Here is a 6,225-nt window from a genome sequence, read left to right on the forward strand (position 1 = left end):
CGCCCTCGGCCGCACGCAGCCCCGGCCCGCCGCCACCCCGCCTCTCGGCAGCCGCCGCAGCCCGGCGCGCTCCGCGGCCCCACCTCCCGCCGCTCCCCTCAGCCCCCAGCCCCGCCCCGGCCCGCCGCCCTGGGCGCGCTCGCCGCCACCGCCCCCTCCCCGCCGCCCCCGGCCCGGCCCCTCACACGTCAGCCCTCTCCTCCCACCGCGCCCCGCCCGGGCTCCCCGCCTCTCCCCTCCGCCGCCTGCCTGAGGGGCCCCTCCCCACCCCTTCCTTCCAGGTGTCCGCGCCCGCGGCCCCGCGCTCGCTCCTGGGGGTTCCCCGGCCCTCCCCTACCCCTCCATCCCAGGTGTCCCTCCCTCTCCGGGGTCCGCGCCCGCGTCCCCTCTCTCCCTCCTGGGGGTCCCCGCCCCCGCCCCACCCCCTCCGCCTCCATCCTGAGCGGCCCCTCCCCGCCCCCTCCCTCCCCGGTGTCCGCTCCCCCGTCCCCTCTCTCCCCCCTGGGGGGGTCCCCGGCCCCTCCCCGCCCCCTCCCTCCCCGGTGTCCGCTCCCCCGTCCCCTCTCTCCCCCCTGGGGGGGTCCCCGCCCCTCCATCCCAGGTGTCCCTCCCCTCCCCCTTCCTCCCAGGTGTCCGCGCTCCCGTCCCCTCTCTCCCTCCTGGAGTCCCCGCCCCTGCCTCCCCGGCGTCCGCGCCCGCGTGCCCAGACCTGGCGGTCCTCGCTGCCCTTCCCTTCCACCTAATTCCCGAGGGGCCCGCCCCCTTGCCCTCCTCTCCCCGCCCGCTCCTTCCCGGGGTCCTCGTCGCCCCGCCCCCTCCTCCACCTTCCCGGGGGTCTCCCCGGCACCCTCTCCCTACCCTGGGGGCTGCGTCGCGGGAGGCTCTGAGGGCCCCGGCTCGTCTCCTCGCGTTCCCGGTTCCCAGTTGATGCCCGCCGTCCGCCTTTGTTCTTTGCTGGCGACCTCGAGCTCTCCGGCGCTCCTGAACCACCTGCCAGGGAACGTGTCCTTTCCAAAGGCATCCTCAGCTTGCTTTCACTTGAAAAGTTGATCCACATCGACCTTGGTTCGTGCGGGAGTTCTCAAACTTAGGTGAAATTTAGGACTTTGCTGGGATGCTGCGGATGCAGAAGCTCCCATTCAGGACATGAGATCGCGTGCGGAGAGGAAGGTCAGAGCATCGCAGCGGAGCATTTCGGGACCGTATGGCCCTCATCAGATTCCCGCTCCGCTTTTTCTGTCTGCGTAGCCATAGCCCGTCGTTTATCGAACATTCAGTATTGTTGTAAAGTGCTTAGGCCGGTAAAAGTCACGAAGAAATTGACTGCTATTATTAATCCTGGTTCTTAGGCTTCACTTGGTCACTTTTGGACTTCATCAAAAATTAAAAGAAAAAAAAAAAAGCTAACAGAACCTTAAAGGAACACATGAGAGACAGCTGAGATAGGATGACAGTGGTGCCAGAAATGTTAAATTTGACCTCTCAGAAGACACCTTGTACCTGAGTGTAGATGACTTGGTTCCTGGCAAAAGATTCCTGGATTTGGAATACAATATGGCTTCCCTTTCCTGCATTATTTTTGCTTACACCCAGCAGACAAGTTTGGGAAGGTAAGACAGGGATTGTTTCTAGCCGGTCAGTTTGATACAAAGGACCTCCTTTGACTCTCCCAGCCCACCCTTTCCTGACTTCCCTATTTGCATCCGATCAGAGATGGCATCACCAAGGACTCAACACTGGCAAACTGCTCCTAATCCAGCCTCCATTTTATCCGCACAACCTGGTCAGAGCAGCGCCCATTTCCCTGTCAAAAGCCCACTGAAGAAAACGGCCTAAGTGTCTGAATGACTCAAGGAGAACCAACATCTTTCCCCCAAAGTCCCTCAACTGATCAAGACCCTCAGTCAGACTCTGTGGATAGAGTTTAATGTTTATATATATATATATATATATATATATATATATTTAGTTACTTGGTTCTAGTCTTGTTCCTTGGGTTATTTTGTCTCTGGATCAAATTCAAATTTAAAACTTCATTCTAAGCCAATAAACACTGATTCAGCTTTTCATCCTGCAAGGCATAATATTAAGGCTGTTCAGAGTACAATCCCTGCACACAGGCTGCTTCAATACTGAAAGAATTAGTGTGTGTTGACTGGAAAAGAAAAAGCACAACCTGAAAGCTGAGACTTGTATTTTATTCAGGCATACTAAGGACTTCAAGTTCTAAAGACAGGACCCTCAGATCATTCTGAGATAACTGCTCCAAAGAAGCAAGGTGGGGAGCCAGGATATATAGGGGTTTTTGCAATAAAGACCTAGTTAGAACATCAGATTACTGTTAGTTGAAGAAAATCAGACATCTCAAGTTAAGGAATCTAGTGCTTTTCTCAGTGTGAGAAGATCCAAGAACCTGGGCTCATTGAAACCATTCCTTTGATGTGCACCTCAGCTACCCAGGGCCAGGATCCCGTTTTCTCACCCTGAGATTCTTCAGGGTGCACTGAGGGGGTGGGGAGTGGTGGCTGCTGTGCCTGACCTCTGGATGGCCAGGCATCCTGCCTCCTTCCTGAGCTCCCTCAGGGCTTATCATCATCATCCTATGGCTGTAACATGATGGCTTGATGGCTGCAACATCCTTTGTTTACTGATATTCTGGGCAATAATTTTCATTCACAGATGGGTGAAAATTTACTTGCAACCAGAAAAATTAAGATTTTAAGCTTGAGATAGAATTTGAAAAGTAACTTGAGATACTGATAGAACTACTGGTAAATGTAGTTGTTGTTCAGTTGCTAAATTGTGTCCAACTCTTTGTGATGTCATGGACTATAGCCTGCCAGGCTCCTCTGTCCATGGGATTTTTCCAGGCAAGAATACTGGAGTGGGTTGCCATTTCCTTCTCGAGGGCATCTTCCCAAGCCAGAGATCAAACCTGAGTATCCTGCACTGCAGGAGAATTCTTTATCACTGAGCCTCAAATGTACAACTAGAAGTATATATATGGATTCAAACCCAAAAAAGATGGAGAAGTGGGAAAGTAGGAGGGATATCCAAGTACGACACTCATTCCAGTCTGGCGTGAGGATCGGGTAAGTGAAGGCAGAGTCTCAGAGTTAGGAGTGAAATATGCAGGGAGGCTGTTGATATAAAGGTGAGAACAAAGATTTGGAGTTAAGACTTTGGTGTGATACCAGCTGTGCCACTTACTAGCTATGTGATCATGGATAAACTAATCTTTCTGACCCTCCAGCTCCTCATTTGCAGGATTAGAATAATAATGTCCATTGATTTATTTCACAAAGGTTTTATGGAAACCAACTAGGAACTATGTTAGGTGATAGAAATATAAGGAATCATGTATTCATCAAATACTACCTTACTATTTATTGTTAGATCCTGAGTTAGGCACTGGCAATAGAGTGCTGAAGAGAAAAAGCAATAAAACTGTATAAAACCATTAGAATATGTAGTTATAGGTGAGAAAAAGGCTCAAGTCAAGAATTCCTGAGATATTGGTGAAAATAGAGAAAAAGGAAGAAAACTATCAAGTACTGTAAGCTTAGAGTATTGATCAACATGTCATTTGAGAACCTGAGTAAGATAAAGACCGAAAAATGTCCATTGTATTTAGAAATTTGGTAATAACTAACCATATTATTTGTTGCAAGCTATTTTAATGGTGTGGCAGTGTCAGAAGCTAAATTGAAGTTGATTAAGGAAGGAATTAAAAGATGCTTACTCCTTGGAAGAAAAACTGACAAACCTAAAGCATAGACATCACTTTGCCGAAAAAGGTCTCTCTAGTCAAAGCTATGGTTTTTCCAGTGGTCATGTATGGATGTGAGAGTTGGACTATAAAGAAAGCTGAGTGCCGAAGAATTGATGCTTTTGAACTGTGGTGTTGAAGAAGATTCTTGGACAGCGAGAAGATCGAATAAGTCAATCCTAAAGGAAATCAGTCCTGAATATTCATTGGAAGGACTGATGCTGAAGTTGAGGCTCCCAAGACTTTGGCCACCTGATGCAAAGAACTGACTCACTGGAAAAGACCCTGATGCTGGAAAAGATTGAAGGCAGGAGGAGAAGGGGATGACAGAGGATGAGATGGTTGGATGGCATCACGGACTCAATGGACATGAGTTTGAGCAAGCTCTAGGAGTTGGTGATGGACAGGGAGGCCTGGCATGCTGCAGTCCATGGGGTTGCAAGGAGTTGGACACAACTAAGTGATTGAACTGAACTGACTGATGCTGAAGCTCCAATACTTTAGTCACCTGATTCGAAGAACCAACTCACTGGAAAAGACCCTGATGCTGGAAAAGATTGAGGACAGGAGGAGAAGTGGGCAACAGAGGATGAGATGGTTACATAGCATCACTGATTCAATGGACATGACTACGCAAACTCCAGGAGATAGTGGAGGACAGGTGAGCCTGGTGCCCTGAAGTCCACAGGGTTGCAAAAAGTCAGACACGACTTAGCAACTGAACTGGTTTTGATAATAACAAGGATGAACCAAGGAGCAGATGACCAACATGTGCTCGATGAAAAGGTCCTTGAGTTTGAGTTGGTCAAGGAACTGGGAACCTGGAGTACAGAAGCCCTAGTTGCACAATAGCACAGAGCGATAAAAAAGAAAAGACCATGAAGCAGAAATCATGCAAAGTGATCTTATTAAAAAGTACAGTTCTTCTATGACTGTAAAAACTTTTTGTTAAAACATTGAAAAACTCCCTTATTGCCAGTTATACATGTATACAGAATTTTCATTGCAAAAGTAGTATTTATTTAGTCCACTATAATTTGAAACATGAGACACTCAGTTCAGTCCAGTCGCTCAGTCGTGTCTGACTCTTTGCAACCCCATGAACTGCAGCACGCCAGGCCTCCCTGTCCATCACCAACTCCCGGAGTCCACCCAAACCCATGTCCATTGAGTCAGTGATGCCATCCAACCATCTCATCCTCCGTCATCCCCTTCTCCTCCTGCCCTCAATTTTTCCCAGCACCAGGGTCTTTTCAAATGAGTCAGCTCTTCTCATCAGGTTGCCAAAGTATTGGAGTTTCAGCTTCAACATCAGAATTACTATTTTCTTTTTAATAACTTTGCCAAGAGAAATTTAAATTGTGCTTGCCTTTTTCTCACCCTACAACTTACCTTTTTCTATGCCTTGATAAATTTTCATACTTATTTTGAAGTTTGGATTGGCTTCCAACATTTTATCTTTTGTATTTTCAGTGTTGTAAATTATCTCCTAGAGTTTCTTCAATGTGAAGTTTTAAATTAGTCTCACTTCCTCTCAACATCTTCATCCTTTTGTCATGACCAGTGGCTGTAACTGACCTATGAAATCTGGGTGCATATTTCACAGCACTGAGCCACCAGCTAGCTCAGTGTGAATCAGTTCTTGTAGTTGTCTAAAATGATGGAACCAGTCTTCACTGGCAGAAAAGTTTGCTTTTCTGTCTCTTTGTAATTACAGTTTCCTTTTAACATAGTAACTAACTTTGACATTTTGGCCTGAATGCTAGTCAAACTGATTGAGATTTTTATTATTATTATTACAGTTGACACTTGCCCTGTGCAGGTCCACTTACACAGATTTTCTCATTAAATACATCCTACACTACCTTGCCTCCTGCGGTTGGTTGAATCTGCTGATGTGGAACAGAAGATACTGTATCCAAAGTAGAAGACAGTCTTTCTCAACCAAAAATAGCTTTCTGTTCCAAAAGCAACTCAAACTGAAAGATGTCCACACAACTTGACCTCGTTTTTCCTGCTTCTTGGACTTTCTCCCCATGGTTCCTCCTTCCAGGCAGGCTGAGGTCTCATCCTGTCTTGATTTTGCTCTTGTCATTTTCAAGTTTCCTAACCAATTTCATTTCTAGCATCATCACTTCTTTGCTGCACTTTCACCTTTTTGGCCAATTTCCTCTTTAGGCTGTCCATTTTTGTAAAACATCACACGGGTTCATCACAGGGAGGCAAGCAGGTAACATGAGTACATGCTTTGCTGTCTTGTGACCTGAAGCGCTGAAGAAGAGAAGTGCAGTGATCAGTGACTAAAGGGCTTCGACAGAAAGCTCGTGACGCCCATCTGCTGTTTACATAATGACTTGGGGACTGCAGAGCTGGATGAGGAATTTGTACTTCATGCAGCTCCTCACGGGCAATCCACCGTGGTCAGTGAGAGATGAACCATGCTATTCGGGGACCGG

The sequence above is a fragment of the Cervus canadensis genome, chromosome 33 (assembly GCF_019320065.1).
Source record: "Cervus canadensis isolate Bull #8, Minnesota chromosome 33, ASM1932006v1, whole genome shotgun sequence".
NCBI lineage: Eukaryota > Metazoa > Chordata > Mammalia > Artiodactyla > Cervidae > Cervus > Cervus canadensis.